At 41.8% G+C, this 16,306-nt stretch overlaps 1 protein-coding gene across 1 annotated transcript in view; it reads right to left on the bottom strand.

Annotated features, from left to right (window-relative positions):
* Positions 1 to 2,572, bottom strand: part of IL15 (interleukin 15) — a 99,161-nt gene extending 96,589 nt beyond the window's left edge. Inside the window, exon 1 of the mRNA XM_048847035.2 lies at positions 2,055 to 2,572. The gene's annotated coding sequence lies outside the window, so the exon portion shown is untranslated. The remainder of the gene's footprint in view (positions 1 to 2,054) is intronic.
* Between the last annotated feature and the right edge of the window lie 13,734 nt (positions 2,573 to 16,306).

Here is a 16,306-nt window from a genome sequence, read left to right as displayed (position 1 = left end):
CCCCGCACCCCTTCCTGCACCCCAAACCCTTGACCCAGGCTCAGCCCGGAGCCCCTTCCCACACTCCAAACCCCTCAGCCCCACCTCCCAGCCCAGAGCCCACACTCCCTCCCGCACCCCACCCCCCTGCCCCAGCCCAGTGAAAGTGAGGGAGGATGGGGGAAAGCAAGCGATTGAGCGGGGGATGGAGTGAGCAGGGTGGGACCTCAGAAGGGGCGAGGCAAGGGTGTTTGGGTTTGTGTGATTAGACAGTAGGCAACCCTAAATTCAACAGGACAATATGCCATGTCGGGGGCAGGGGGCAGCTTTTCCTTGGCTCCTCTTCTCCCCTGCCACAATACCCAGGCTCCATGAAGCTGAGTTCCATAATTATAAACATAGAAGTACTAGAGATAGATGAAATTGAGAAAAAGAAAATGCTGCAGCATAGCCAGGCTTCTGTTCAGCACAGCTCCTACTTCCTTTTCCATGTTTTCATTCTCCATACCATGTAGTAGAGGGGAGCAGTCAACACAGAACAAACTGAAGACTTATAAGTGTTTTGGATGTTGAAGTGGCAGGGTTCTAAAGTTTGGCATAAAATTAATTGCTGAACAGCTTCAAGATTTGTTTGCATATCTTCTCACAAAGCCAGCTGACTGCCAAATGAAGAGGGAGGAGACATCTCAGAGTCTAAGTTATTTATAGTACACTGCTACACCAAAGTCTGACCATTTTATGTCCAATACTTCAGAGCAATGCTAGTGAACTTCAGAATGCACAGTGTAGATCATAGGAAATCCCATCTGAATCCCAACACGCTATCAGTTTATACCTCAAAGCATGAGAGTTGCTTCCATCTGTTCTTTTAGTTTGCATGGTTAAAATGTCATTAATAGTCGTATAAATTATTATTTATTATAAATTAAATTATTCCCAACTATTTTAAAATCGAGCCAAAACATTTGTGTCAACAACCTCTCAAGGGAGTGTATTCCATGGGTCAATGTTACTGCTGTGTAAAGAATATTTCCTTATATTAAATTCTAATTGCACTATAATATTGAGTGTCTCCTTATTTTAGGGCAAAATGAAAAGGGATCACTTTTGTATTTATTTCACCTGTCCTGCATGAGGCAAATAAATGGACATATGTAAATACAGGGAAACGTAAATAATGGCCAAAGGGGCTGCCACGTTGCTGATCATTTGACAGGTATTCACATAACACAAGCTGATTATTATAACAAAGAACTACTAGCATGTTCCACTGTATTTGACATTGTAATCCATAATAAAATATATCTTAAAAGAACCAGGCATAGGTATGCAGGCTAGAGACAGAGGAAGAGATCCCCTCAAAGACACTTCCTGGGCACAATATGGTGAATTTTCTTGCTTTTGTGGATTTTATCCAAGTAATTTTGCAGGCATAAACAAGGCGACCCATGCCATTTGACTATCTTTATATGGAAAATACAACAGGCATTTTTTTAAAGAGCAAAACTACTAATGCATTTGCCCCATCTAGCATAGTGGTCCGTTAAGAGCACAGTCCTAACACTGGAAAGAGCTAGCATGCCCCAGCACCCTTTACTTCAATGGGACTTCATCTAGGTTGTAGGGTCCTATGGTAATACATCTTGATGTTTAATTACACCTTGTCATTAAGCTATTTCAAAGACCCTGGTTTAAAGAGATGCCGTCAATTAAAAAACCCTGCACTTCTGTCTCTATTTAACCCATCATTGCTAGAAGTAGCTCCCAAGACGACTGGAACTTCCTTATCGTCCGCTCACAACGTTTACTTTGTGTATTTTGCACTATTTTCTGCATAGTTACATTCACTGACTACAGTTGATTTTCCTTGTTTGCGTAAGTCTTTCCCACAGCAGCAAGGTGACTGCACAATTATGAAGAACCGGTGGGGCAATCAGAGGCAAACGCAGGACTGGAAACTACTGATTAGATCACCCCGAAAAGTGAAGCAGACCACAGTCCTTCTTTCGACAACAAAGATACAATGATCTGAAAGCAAAGAAACACAATGTTGCTGACGTTTGTAAAGTACTCACAAGCCTGGGAACGTGGCCGCAGAGACAGCACCGGTGGAGAGAGCTGCGACCAATGACAGCAAATCACGTCCCCCCCGCAGCCCGCCCCGGCCTCTTTTACTTTCGGTTGTTACGAAAGGGAGGGAGGCGAGCGGCGCCTCAGCCGCTCGAGCTGTGACTGACGGAGACTGGGGCTAATCCAGGAACGGCCGCGGGGAATTCTTCCTTCTGCGCCCTGTCAGGCTGCTCGGTTTGCAAAGAAAAGAAAACTACGGCGGCGGCGGGGGCAGCCAGGGACCTGAAGGCTGGGAGGTTAACAAGCCCTTCGGCGCCCTGGGCTGTCACGGCTGTACAGCCAGCTGTCTATCAGTCCCTAAAGGGGAAGGAAAAGGTGCAACCCGTCTATACAGAGTCCCCTCCCCCCTGCACAGCCCAATGGTGTCCCCTTCCCGGTTGGAGCGCTGCAGACGGGGCTCCCGGGCATGCCTCACCCGGACGGGCTGCTTCGGCCTCTTCCCCGGCCCTGCGCCCCAAACAGGCGGCTTTCCGCCAGAGCAGCCCGCAGTTGAGGCAAGAGTTGGCCCTTAGGAAAAAAGGGGTGGCGGAGCAAAGAGGGAACAACCCCTTGAGAAGTCAGAGGGGGGCAGAGAGGCGGTGCCAGGGCAGACAGGGCACAGGTGGCGAGTTTTGTGCAGCGATTTGACCTATGCACATTTAATAAACTCATTTGCAAACAAGGGGGGTGTAACCATGCATTTCAGCTTTAAAAGGAGTATTAAGCTAGTGCTAGTGAAAGGGCACGAGCCTTCGCAGCTCCAGTGCGGGAAAGCCTCTGTTTATCTCCAGGGTAGCAGTTAATCCCTACTGAGCTTTCAACTGGAGACCTCTGGAGGAAAGGCTCTGTAATTCATTAGCTGCTCTGAGTCTTGCAGGAATCACGCAATACGTGCAATTTTAAGGGAGGGGGAGGAGGCTGGCTTGTTTTATTTATTTACTAAATCTACACTAAAAACGTTGCAAAGTCAAACACTGGGAAGTTAAATATAATTATGGTGTGTCCTGTCTGTAGAAGCTTAATTCTGTCAATTTGTGTATATGCACTAGAACTGTCGTTGTTACCATTTTCCCTGCATGGGTTTGTACCAAGGACCTTCGCTTCACCTCTTTCACTTAAGCTCATGGAGTAACTAGTAGAAGTAGGCAGTGGTCCTCTGTGTGGAGGAAGAATCATTAGAATGGAACACAAACTTTGGCAGTTATGGGATGTTCACTATCTGGACACCTGGGTTCTTATTCTTAGCTCAGGGAGCAGCAGATTGGTGTCTAGTGGTGACAGCAATGGCTTTCAGCTTATAGATTTGGCACATTCATTTTAAAAGGCAAAAAGAAAAGGAGGACTTGTGGCACCTTAGAGACTAACCAATTTATCTGAGCTGTAGCTCCCAAAAGCTTATGCTCAATTAAATTAGTTAGTCTCTACAGTGCCCCAAGTCCTCCTTTTCTTTTTGCGAATACAGACTAACACGGCTGTTACTCTGAAACCTGGCATTATTTTAAAAGGCAGTGTGATACAGCGGATGTGGCTCTGTCACATTAGCAACCCAGTTTCTTCTCCTTCCTCTGCCTGGAATGACCTTGGGCACTTTTTCAGGTACTCCATTTATAAAATTTAGGAAATGATAGTTTTCTGTTTCCTAGCACACCGATATAAGATCTTGGTAATTAATAATGGTTCTGAACTACACAAAAATATTATTACCAGTTAGTAGAAAAACCTAAGATCAGAACTCAAATCTTATCCAACCCTGGAAACTCATGCTCGGCTGTGCAGACTGTATAAGCTGGATCTTGGTTTCTCCAGAAGGAAATCTGTATGGGTTCCTGCTCGGGTCTCTTTCAGTTAAGAGGCTCAAACGTCACTTTGTAAAGAGTAGTATTTATTTAGCGTTTGCGTACTCGCCAAGCCAAGTAATAGTGTTCGTAGTGGCCAAATGGAGCTCTCGAAGCCCACCGCTGAATTTGGTTAGTGGGCACTCCTCGACAGTGCATATCATTGCTTGATCTGCACTACAGATGGTCTCGAAGACCTTGGATGGTCTCGAAGACCTCGACAGTGCTGATTGGCTGCACAGTCCGGAGTCAGTTAAGAAGGGCCCACTGACAATGTGGCAGATTGAAGCCAGGTGGACAAGCAGTAGGATCTGTGACGAGGAACTGGTTGATGTTAAGCACCAGTCTTCCCTCCACAAAATCAGTGTAGACCTGGGACCTACTGCCCCCTCTGACTGGAAAGCAGTGAGCAAAGAAAAGCTGAGAGCAGGAACTCTAGGGTAGGTGACTGCTGCAGGAATTCCAGCTGCTGGTGTGAAAGTACAAGTGAAAAGGAGACTCCCCAGGCAGGAGTCACCAGCAATATTTCCGCTATTTATTTTTTTTCCTTTGTGTGTGAAACAAACACCTGCCTAAGCACAAGTCTGAGCTGATAAAAAAAAAATTCAAAAACCTTCTTCTGATCAAAGAAATGGCTCTTCCCCCTAAATCAACAGGTTTCATAGGAATCTTTTTGGGTTTCAATATATTCTTTGGGGTTTTTTTTCCCAAGCCTGAATATTTTGATATTTGAAATATAGATGCCTTCCTCTTTTTCCTTTTTGTCACTGAAGGCAGTAGAGTGAATGCTATTGAGAGAGAGAGAGTTTTTTCACTTTTTCATTTTTCTTTATTTCCCATTTTCCCTTTTGCCACTCTGTAGACTGTAACTTTTCAAAACTTCCTCAACTATGGAAAAGTTACAGATTCTAAAAAGCCAGTAGTGGGCATCATGAATTTTATTGCACTCAGTGGCAAAGAGGGGGAAGGAAGGAGGCATACACAAACATTTGTTTGTTTTTCCAAAAAAAAGTGAAGAAAAATCCATTTCAAACCCTGCAAAATGGAAACACTTTAAAATTTTTATTTCTGTGTGTGTGAGATTTTTTTTTTCCTCCCATTTTTTGATCAGCTCTAATAAGCTTCCTCTGGTTGCTTTTGAGAAGTATATTTCTCTAGCATTTAACAGGTTAAAATATAGTCACCAGTTTCATTATAAAACCATACCTAAAGTTAAAAGTACATTAGTAGCATGTAAAAATTATGCAGGTTTCAGACAATATACCACCTGCATTCCCTCAACATTTAACTCTCATCAATTTTCTTAATGATATAAAAATGTGCTTCCTAGTTACACAAAAGGCATTTTACAGCTGCCTAAACACTACTAGCCATAGCATGGTGATTATTTATAGCATAAATTATTGTGGTACGTTGACTACCAGCAAAATATCCCTTTTAAATTTATGCAAGTCTTATTTCTAGTGGACACAGGCTATTTGGCAAGATATTGACAATTACTCTCACTAATGAGCAACTAAATGACAATTTAGTAATTTAAGTGCAGTGACAAAGAAAGTGACTAATTTAGAATGTGTGTATATTAAACTGAAAGTATAAGTATAAATGTAATTTTAAAATAAAAATGTGATTACTGACATATAATAATATTGAGCACCCCAATTTAAAAAACATCACCTTCCCTGCAATTGTGGCTCCACAAGAAGAAATCAGTTTTTATTTGCACTTCAGTTCCAATGAAGTCAAGATCAGTTTTGTCACGGAACAATGGGTGCAGGATTTGGCCCTAAAGCATTGCTTATAGAGAGAAAAAAAAGAGTACTATCAGCATCTATAATAGAAATGTGTTGTATATAAGAACCATAAACTCATGGGGGACAGCAGGGAGAATAGGAATACTGTGCGGTGTTTACAAGGCTCCATATACAACACTTAATACAATGGTGCATGACTGGGGTTCCTATACAATACAAATAATAAATAACCAACAAGATATGACCGTTCTCAGGGTGCTCAGGGTTGGGAGTCACTTTGTTCCCCCCTTCCCACCTCCAGTGAGAAAGAGACTTGCATATGCTTAAATGGATGTCAGCTCCCCGACACCACCAGCCTGTTAATCACCCAGACATTCACCCAGTCTGGTCTACGCCAGCCCTTATGTTGCCTTGCAGGTTAACAGTAGGTGCACCCCAGTCCCCAAGCTCCTTTGAAGCATTTCCCCTGTAGTGTCCAGGCCCTTATCCACTGAAAACTCACAGTAATACAAGGTTTGCTGTCCCCAAGGGAACACTAACACACTTGATTCAACTTATGAACAGCTCCTTATGTAATACCAAAACACGCAGATATATTTATAGTGAAAACTATCATACATTTCTTATCATAGATCAAGATTTAAGAGCTAGTGAGTAAGGATAAAGGAAACAGAAGGGTTACATATAAAGCAAAATCAATACACACTTTCTACAGACTAAACTTAATAGGTGCATTACCTGTCTTGAACAGCCTTATTCCACCAAAAGCCTTCTGCAGCATTTCCAACCAAGGCTGGTTGTGATCCCATTTTCATAAATGTAAACATACTGTTTGTTTACTTCTTAGGTGCAGGATAACATGGTGCTTTCCTTGTCATCCAGTTATAGTCCCGTAAACCTTTGAAGTGCGCCCCCCGATAAGGCTCTTTTCCCATTGCTGTTCTTCTCTTCCTGTAAAATTTCACAAGCATTCACACTCACTTAACTCAGACTGCTGATTCCGAATGAGACAATACTGAGTTTATATTTCAATAGGTAGATGGATAAACATCTCTGGTCTGGCAGAAAATCAGTGTTTCACCTTTTCTGGGGATTAACACCTTGATACAAACTATAAGGTAACACCTGAGATAATGGCAGCACATAAATTTTATGATGATAGTCATAACCAGTGTGACACCAGCTTTTCTTTGATACCTGACATGACATTCATTGGTGAACCATGACATGACATTCTTCGGTGAACTCCCATCCCCTACCTATTAGGGAAGGAGAACAGCCAGTTCTTTAGAGTCCACTCTTTCCTCCATGTTCTGATTCTGGTATGATATTCTTGTATACCCCTTGCCAGTTGGCATTAAGGTGTTCTTAGGGTCACACATGAACATAAAAGAAAGTCAGCTGATGTTGAACATTCCACCCTTGCATAAAAGCAAGAGTCCATGCGCTTGAAAGGGAAGATTTCACCTCAGGTATGTCCCCAACCAATTCTGCATAGGCCCGTGCTGCTTCTATAAACTCCTACATGATTAAAGATGAACATGGTCCCTCATTTGCTCACATTAGTTCTTTTTCAGCCAGACCGAAACTGAGGCCTTCTCTCCTTACACACCCTCAAGCAGCTAGCCTATCTAAAAATTAGAGTGTTACTGATTACGACACTTTTTTGAGTGAAATTCCAGGGTTTCATCATGATTTGTGGAAAGGTAGAGATGTAGAAGTCATCTGAGTGCCAATGGCACAAGCAAACATAGGAGTTTGGGAGGGAATTGCTTCCTGAGAATTTTTAACCAAAGCCCTACCCCTGCATCCCAAAATATTTCTGCAGGAGTGAACTACTTGTCTGATGATATGGTGAGCTAGACTCTAGGAATGTGGAGGAAAGAGTGGACTCTGAAGAACTGGCTGTTCTCCTTCCCTAATAGCTCGGGGATGGGAGTGCCTAGACAGGAATGACAAATAGTTGTAATTTTTGGCTTCTCCCCAATGCAGCAGTCAGTGGAGCTGAGCCTTTCCCATCTTAAATGGAGAGGGAGGAAGATGTATTTTGGCAAAGTAGGAAGGGAATACTAGTGTGTAAACAGTCGAGAACCTTGGTGGTACTCATTACAGCCAGTAGCAGATTGCTTTCCCCCAGAAATAAGGGGGAGTCAAGGAGGAAATTGTTATTAAGTCACAGTTCCTTCACTCATCTGCTCTTGGATAGTGCAGATGCAGTATCCCTTACTATGGGCTGACAGTAAACTAAGTCTAACCTTTACCTGACTTGCTGTGCAAGTTATAGTATTCAAAATATCATATAAACAATGGCATTTGGTAATTTCCCAGGGTCAGTTATAGTACAAAAAACAATCTATAAACATTGAAAGACTGTAGGGCAGATCTGGATTTATATTATAACTTGCAATACATTTAAATGTATGGATTTACATTTATTGCAAATATATTTTAGATGTGAATGTTTGCCCTATGAGAAAACTGGCTAACTCCCACTTTATGATCTATATAGCATTTCATAGACTCATCGCCTCTCAGAATTAAACTATAATGAATCTTACATTACAGACTCTTCAGATTGGTTATTAAAAACTTTTGGCATCTTAAAAATGCTATTTAATTGTCTAGACACATGGGTAGGACATTAATATTCTGCCTTTCTGAAGTATGCATGGTAGTTCTGGCATATTGCAATTTATCTAACATTACCATTAAACATGAGCAAGCTTTACTTGAGCTAGATTGTTTTAACAAATGAAAGTCATCCATTGTCACAGGCTGAAGACATACAATTGATAAATTGGTAAAGTCATGGTAATGTGGAAGGAGATTACTGGATTACTGGAGGGAGATTACTGGATCATTTCTAAAGTAAATAGCAATATATACAAGAAAATAGGAATGTTTTTAAGTTTGTGAAATATAGTAAGTACCATAATACTGTATCCCCTGATGAAGCTTAAACTAATCTGAGAAAAAAAGGGTCAGGACCCAAGGATCCTTTATATAAATTACAGTTAGTCTTTGACAAGTTGGAATCCCTCAGGGAACAACAGACCCTTATTTCCTAAGCAGCATAGTTAATTATTCACACAGATTAACATAAGGAAGTTTATCACTGGTATTTAACATAAGACAATCACCTTTTCCTCCACCATTCACCGACAATTTGCTATACATTTCAGAGAGAGATGACTACAGAGATATGCCATGTTTACACTTCATTTAAATACTAGGATTTTTTTTTGATTTTTGAATTATCAGATTTCAGAGTAGCAGCTGTGTTAGTCTGTATCCGCAAAAAGAAAAGGAGTACTTGTGGCACCTTAGAGACTAACCAATTTATTTATTTAGATTATTTAAATTTATTTAGAGACTAACAAATTTCCACTGAATGTATTCGATGAAGTGAGCTGTAGCTCACGTAAGCTTACGTTCAAATAAATGAATTATCAGAATACAGCATTGTTGATTACATTGTTGACCACTACCGATACATATGTAAATACACGAAAACACAAACATTATATTCCCACATGTCTTTAAGGGTTGAATTTGAGTCATTTATTTTGCAGGATGTTTAACCCGTTCTGGTGTTGGATCATATTAAAGAAGTTCTCTATTAAAATCACAAATGAATTTGATTCCCCATAGTTTAAATTCCAGGGTATTACTAATTAAGAGGTCTCTTGGTTTTTAGTACTGTTTCTCTCCCTCTCTGTGTGAAACTTGCAAGCTGCTAATTGCGTTAGTACATTCTAAGACAGAGTCTGTTCTCAAAGCAATTCACACAGAGAGAGACTCAAAGCAATACTCTGTAACAACAGAAACAGCACCCAGAGACTCCCCGCCCTTTTGTTGTATTAACAATTGTGATTAAAATAGAGGTAGAGGATGTATGTGAATGGATGCTTGGTATGGACAATAACTGAATGATCAGGGAGGTGCCAGCCTAAGAATGCAGTGTCCATTGGCTGAAGAAGGCGTCAATTGGAAATAACCAGAGGACCCCCCAGAGGGCAGACTGGAATCCACCCAACAGCCTCAAGAATGGGAGAACCAAAGAACAAGATAACATCCAGCAGCATGGAGCCGTCAGGAATGTGCCATCTGCTGATTGATTTAGCAACAGCATGATGAAGCAATTCCCATAGACTGGCATAAGAAGAAACTCCTATAAAAATGGACTCTCGAAAGTGAGAACTTTGGGGTCTGATTCTGAAAACCAACTTCCAGGAGCATCAGATGAGCATTTGTCAAGGCCCTGCTCCCTCCTCATGTCCAGGCCACCTGGCCAGTGGCTTGGCATGAGCAACTCCAAGGCTGGTAACTATAATAACTACCTTGCGTGTGTGCGTTTGGATGAATGAATGTGTGAATAAATATGAAATTGAGTGGAATGTTATAACTATAACTAGCTGCTTACTATGATTCTTTCTGTATTCACAATAAATGTGGTATTTTGCTTTTTTCCCTTTAATAAGATCCTGCTGGTTTTTATTTTATTAGTATAGCATTGGCCATGTGTCACAAATATTATAGGCAAAGCGGATAACACTGGCTATAGTTAAGGTTGGGTAACTCTTGCTCTTATAAGACCATATTTTTAAAAAGAAAAGGAGTACTAGTGGCACCTTAGAGACTAACCAATTTATTTGAGCATTTATTTATTATTATTTGCATCCGATGATGTGAGCTGTAGCTCCCGAAAGCTTATGCTCAAATAAATTGGTTAGTCTCTAAGGTGCCACAAGTACTCCTTTTCTTTTTGCGAATACAGACTAACATGGCTGCTACTCTGAAACCATATTTTTAGTTTCTTATAACTAGGGCTGCAGGTTTGTCACAGTATTTTGTATAAAAAGGGAGAATCATGGTAAATTTAGTAAAAGTCACAGGTTACTAAATTTTCCATGACTGCTCCCTAATTTTTTATAAAAAATGCCATGATAAATGAAATTCAACCACGTCTCAAAGGCCAGCACCCTTCTTCTCTGACTCCTCCTCCTCCTTGTCTCTAGGAGTGCAACAAAGGGGAGAGAGCCAAGAATCCCAGGACTGCCCCACCTTGGCCAGCTCTGAGCAGAGCCCAGCAGCTGCCACTCCTTTCCTCATGGCCAGGCCAAAGACAGAAGTGTCGGGGGACCTGCCACCTGCACAGGAGGTAATGGGCTGGGGTGCCTACATCCCCACACAACAGTGGAGCCCCTGTGTGAGTCCCAGTGCTGCAGGCTTGGAGGAGAGGCTCCAGCACTTCCCCGAGCCTCCTGCCCAGGCAGGAAAGGAGTGGGAAAGAGGGCTGCAGCCCAGAGGCCATGGCTTTCCATGAGGAGTAGGGATGTAAGGGGCCCATAGGGCTGTACAGTATCTCCCTTGTGCTTTCTCGGCTGTGCCCCGCCCTGGCACCGGGGGCCTGGGCTTGGCACGTCCCAGTATTTCCTTCCTTGGCTGAGACCTCTTCCCCCTCCCTTTCCACCAGAGAGACCAGAACTGGCCATGATCTCTCTCCCTGGTGCCGGGCTCATGTGGTGGGGGGCAGGGATGCATGGCAGCAGGTCAGCATGGAGGGTGCAGGGGCAAGGCAGGGGAGTTTGGGAGCCAAAACTGCTGGGCCTGGGAATGGCGAGGGAGCCCATCCCACACTTCACCCAGAAGTGGCAGCTCCTGTGTCCCCAGGGGTGGGCCCAGCTCCCCACTCCAAGCATTATGACCTTGCACATGGGGTTGCAGAACCAAGAGAGGGGCAGTCAGGCCACACTTGAGCAGTGTTTTGACCCCAATCCCAGGGCCTCCCCTCCACACCTGCCCAGTGACCTACTCACCTAGAGCCTTCCTGCAGGCAGTCACAGACAGACAGAGAAGTCACATACAAACTGAGAAATCACGGTATCCATGACGTTTTCTGCATCATGACAAACTTACAGACCTACTTATAACTTAGTCAGACCTCAACAGTTTGGGCTGAAATTTTTCATGCTGGGCATCATCTTCCTCAGGCTAGATAATTCTGGAAAGTTCCAGCAAACTTGGTTCAGCTATTTCCAACAACGAGATCAGTGGAAATATGTTGCTCTGCTTTTATAACAGTAAATCTCAGGTTTTGCTGAGAAGTGCTAGTGCCTGAAATGTGGCAGGGGGCTGCTTTCACGTTGGGGTGCACCTTTTGCTGTTCCTGTTTAAAAACTGCCAAAATATTGTTGTGTTATAAGCCTTTGAAAAATCTCAGTTCGCACAAGCTCAATGCACAGGATGGACTGTGCTCTGGGCAGGAATCAGACTCTGCCAGAACAAGAGATGCAAAATCTGCAGACACATTTCCATTGGTACAATGATCAACACCCCCGTTTCAGGATCCATGAGTGCTGCACATGCCTGTCCCAACATGCGGTGTGCCTCATCCACTGCATTAAATGCCTCAATAACAGCTATATGGGTGAAACCAGACAATCATTACACTCCCGAATGAACTCACACAAGAAAATTACAAAAGACAAAAACACCCTATTAGCTTTGGGTGAACACTTTTCCCAAAGCGATCACTCTATATCTGCACTATCTGTCCTCATCCTCAAAGGAAACCTGCACAACACTTTCAAAAGATGAGTATGGGAGCTTAAATTCATAACTTTGCTAGACACTAAAAATCATGGTCTTAATAAATACATTGGATTTATGGCTTATTACAGCAATTTGTAACCTATTAACCCCACTTTTTGTCCTTTGACCACAAAGGTGTTAATAAACCACTTCACCTTGAATGGTCCCTTGGAATATGTGCTACCAACTTATGCTAAACTATCTATTCGACCTTGTGTTTAGCTGTGACACTCTGAGTACCTTTCCCAGACCTAAGGAAGAGCTCCGTGTAGCTTGAAAGCTTGTCTCTTGAAAGCTTGAAAGCAATGTCTCCAAACAGACATTGGTCCAATAAAAGATATTACCTCACGCACCTTGTCTCTCATTATAAAAAGTAATAATTAGCAACCTCGTGTAGGAATTAAGATTGATCCGTTTTCATGGATATTTTCCTAGCTCCATCATGTCCATAAGAGAGAAATATATTGGGTGAAATCCTGGTCCTGTTGAAGTCAATGGCAAAACTCCCATCAAACTCAGAGAGGCCAGGTTTCAACCACAATGTATTTTTTTTTCTTGTTGAAGGATTTCAGTCAGTGGCCACTGAACTCTTTTTTTCCCCCGAGTAAGAATAAGTTTAATCTTATTAACTTTTCTTCATAATAACAAATATTGTTAAAGTCTGGTATTCTCCTGGGGCATTCAATACTTGTACGCTCCCTAGAGCAAGATACTGCTATCCATCCAGTACAACTGCGGAAAAATGTGAATTTTTCCTTCTTTCCTCCCTACAGTCTCTCCCGATCTTTGCGTAATGTTTTGTCATCTCTCTTTGCTCCCAGCTGTTAGTTCAGTAAAATTTCTCCTAAATTCCAGCCTCTGTGCCTTCAATCAAGTTATATTTTTCTAGACCGTCTCTCATTAAATCCCGTAATTTTAAAATATTTTGTCCCTAACTTGTCTATGGTTGCATGGAGTACTTTGTAGTCCTTTTTGGAATAACAAATTTTGGAATTTCCAGTCTGCAGGAGGAAGATATTACATGAGCTGGATATGCTAGCCCCATCTGTCCCAATTTTTCACATTTGCTATCTGGTCACCCTATGTACTTTTGAAATTTTTATCCTCGGACTATATTCTTGAGCTATTTCCAACTCACCTAAAACCAGGAAATATTGGAAAGCTCATACATAACACTTGTCTTACTAACAAGTTTCAGAGTAGCAGCCGTGTTAGTCTCTATCCGCAAAAAGAAAAGGAGGACTTGTGGCACCTTAGAGACTCACAAATTTATTTGAGCATAAGCTTTCGTGAGCTACAGCTCACTTCATCGGCTGCATTCAGTCTTACTAGGTATCCTGCCTGATTTTCAGACCAAATGGTCTGAACCACCAAACCAGAGCTGTGCTCAAAAGTACCTAATTTTAAACTAATAGTTACATCGATTTCTTTTTTACTTGTGTGTAGCTGCCACTTTTCCTTGTTTCACTCCCACTCAGAACTCTTAGCCTGCTTTTCCCACCCTTAAAAGCTCCATTTCTCCTTTTCAGGCACTAAAACTATACAGATTGCCATGCAGAGGTTAATCTCCTTTAAGATCTGAATTAGCTCTGCTCTCTGTCACCTAGCAGGGGTCTTTAGAAAAGTAGCCTGTCCGATACCTCCTACTACAGGCTGAGCATGTCATCCTTTTCAGATAAAAAAAATTTCTTGTATGCATAAATTAGCTCAAAATCTTGTATGCATAAATTAGCTTAAATCAGTTTAATTTTGCAGAAGCTTTTTGTTCAACTATATGGAACATATTTTTAGTGATGAATGCCAGTCGGGGCTACTTTCTACAGAATGATTAACTTAGCTACATGTGTTCCATGCATCATAGTAACATGATGGAGCATTTATGTGATTTCCTTTAAATGCTGACAGTTACCTTTCAAAAATATTTCTTTGGTTAAACTTGCATAGAAGCATTAGAATGGCCAATTTACTGAAAACATATACATTACAGCTACTATGTGGTAATTAGTACTTAATTTGTGGAAGTGGAAGGTGAAAGGAAGAAGGCTTTATTACTGCTGTTCTGTTAGGGCACTATATTAACTGATAAACTGCTATATAATTTGTTTGAAGAGATTTACATTGTAATAGCTCTAATAATATTGTATCTGCAACTGGTTTTTCATGTATGTTTGTAAATGTCATTGTTAATAACAACCCTAATATGGTATTCATTAGCCTGTTAATTACATCTTCCTTTAGAAACCCCTGCTTCCAATTAGCTCTAATGACAACATCAGAGTCATTTGTCTGTGCTGCCATTTTTACACAACACTTTCCTATTTAAATTGCCTGCTGTTGTATCTTAATTAAATTTAATAACAGCAGTGGTGGTTTATAGGGGACTTTTTAACCCCATTTGATGTCATACCATTTATACCCGCTTGACGCAGGCACTGAAAAGTTCAGATTAATCCAATTACCTTGAAAGGTAGCAGATTTCATTTAATTCACATGATTTTAACAAAGGCAAAACCCCTGTGAAAGGTCAAACTATATTATCTGGGCAAGTATGTAGAAATGTAAGTTTTCTAAACATGCTGCAGAGATAGGAAAAAATCAGCAATATGGAAAGAATCCGATAAATCCGATAATAAAGAATCCGTCATACCTTTATTAAATATCAGGTGATCAGAGAGAAAGAAAGAAAATTAGTTAGTGTCATTAAGGGCTCAACCATACCTTTAGGCAGAGCCTCTGGTACGGGGCTGTTCGGAACTTCCTTGCCTGAGAGAGTATCAGGAGGCTTGAATAATACATAGGAACGACAGTGTATTTTGGCACTGCTCCACTGAGTGTTTCAGTGTTTGAAATCAGAATGAGTTAGACACCTAAATATTTGTGAGGATCTGGGCCAAACTGCAAATGTCACTTTTGAAAATGAGAATTAGACTGCAAAGTCACTTCGGCCTTGCAACACCAAGCAGAGCAATGCTTAAATGCCATTATAAATCTGAGCATATAGTGCCTATGTTTAGGGCCATTGCTCCTTACGTCACCTAATGAGACTAAAATGTCAGCTCTCATTAAAAAATTTACTTTTTAGCCCTCAAGGATGCAAAGAAAAGCTTGGACCTGAGTGTAACACATGCTGTCTGACTCCGTAAACAACTTGAAACAATAACTCCAAGAGATATGTGTCAGGTTGTCTAGAGTGGCTCATGAACGTGGGTGCCAACCTCAGGGCAGACTGTCAAGAAGCAGGGCACAAACCCCAAACTAGTTGAAATAACGAGGAGTCCTTGTGGCACCTTAGAGACTAACACATTTATTTTGGCATTAGCTTTCGTGGGCTATAACCCACTTCATCAGATTCATGGCGTGAAAAATACAGTAGGCTGGTATAAATATACAGCACTTGAAAAGATGGGAGTTGCCTAACCAAGTGGAGGGGTCAGTGCTAACGAGGCCAATTCAATCAGGGTGGATGTGGCCCATTCTCAACAGTTGACAAGAAGGTGTATCAACGGAGGGAAAACTACTTTACGAAAATTACTTAGTGAACCACAGCCACTTGGAGCTGCGGGGCTGCCGTGCAAATGTAAACAAATGGTCTGGTGGCCTGCCAGCAGCTTGCCTTGATGGGCCGCACGTTGTCCACCACTGGTCCACAGTAATTATCTGCAATACACAGCAGTTTATTAAGGAGGAATTACACAAGCAGTAAAAGGTTATATTAAGCACATAACTCCTATGTTAAACATTAAGACCTATACATTCCTCTTTAACGAGTCTTTCTTTCACAAACATACACAAACAGGCCCTGCGCTAGCCTCATGTGAGAAATCCAGGTTTTCTCACATCCCCCCCACCCCCATACACACACAAACTCACTCTCCTGCTGGTAATAGCTCATCCAAACTGACCACTCTCCAAGTTTAAATCCAAGTTAAACCAGAACATCTGGGGGAGGGGGGTAGGAAAAAACAAGAGGAAATAGGCTACCTTGCATAATGACTTAGCCACTCCCAGTCTCTATTTAAGCCTAAATTAATAGTA

This window comes from Caretta caretta, chromosome 4 (genome assembly GCF_965140235.1).
Source record: "Caretta caretta isolate rCarCar2 chromosome 4, rCarCar1.hap1, whole genome shotgun sequence".
NCBI lineage: Eukaryota > Metazoa > Chordata > Testudines > Cheloniidae > Caretta > Caretta caretta.
The sequence above is the reverse complement of the archived record's forward strand: the minus strand, read 5'-3'. Positions and strand labels throughout refer to the sequence as shown.